Genomic DNA, 1,057 nt, shown 5'->3' with positions numbered 1-1,057 from the left:
TTGAAACATTAACGGTTTTTGCAGAGGGAATCGATGATGAGGACAACGAGAAATGATCGCCTTGTTCATGTTTCTAATAGGTGAAGGAATAATAACCTTCTTAATTTATTTACAGATGCAGCACGTAAGATTTTAAGCTTCTTTTATTGTGTACGAGCATGAAAAACAAATAATTTTAAAGTTGAGTTGCTTCGCTCTTTATATGTGACAAAGTATTATTAACCAACCTGATATGAAGTTTCTGCTTAAATATTGTACGAAAAACACTATTATGGATACGTGGCACACCATGGTGAAAGTTGGCAAAAATTTCGATCACCCGGTTTGGCCATTCGACATCTTGACAACACAGGCATATAGTATCCTGCACCCATCAAAGTTTGATCGCCGCAGCCAATATTGAATTGGCTAGCTTTCAGGTCAACAACAGTAAACCGTAACCACCGTAGTATCGTGGAGATGAAACCATCTTGTAGAGCGATTTCAGCTTGATGCGTACGTCTGGTCACAATAAAGTAAAAATGAACCACACCAGGTATGAGCATGGTTGCATGAGTAGCATTGCGCCTCCCACTGTAGGAACCAAATGAACAACCTCCGACGTACAGCGCATGCGCCGCATCAGCAGTTCTGCTACTGCTGATCCTATTCCTCTACACATATTGAATGATTTATGGTTACATAACAAAATAATTAGCAGATCGCACGTAGCCTGAGTGCCGAAGTTATGCGAACCTTAGAGATAGAAGGTGACCGTGTTCCAACTTTTTATTGAGGGGCACGTTATAAAATGACGCTACATACAAGTGCCAATGTGAGAAGTACAGACATATGCTTAGCAGTCGTAGATGTTTATACAGTAGGTGGTTTGCACAAGCGCAACAATGGCAACAGAGACACTATTATTAGAAACACTAGAAGCGATAAGCCGATATGCAGCGCTGGTGCTCGCGAGCATGGTAGCCATGGACGACGCATTGAACCCTGCTAAATAATTCAGCTTCAGCTCAAGGCACCTACCTTTAATGAACGATATCCCTACGTGACCGCTGTATCA

Source organism: Rhipicephalus microplus, chromosome 3, assembly GCF_043290135.1.
Source record: "Rhipicephalus microplus isolate Deutch F79 chromosome 3, USDA_Rmic, whole genome shotgun sequence".
In the NCBI taxonomy this organism is placed as follows: domain Eukaryota; kingdom Metazoa; phylum Arthropoda; class Arachnida; order Ixodida; family Ixodidae; genus Rhipicephalus; species Rhipicephalus microplus.
This window is presented reverse-complemented; position numbering follows the sequence as displayed.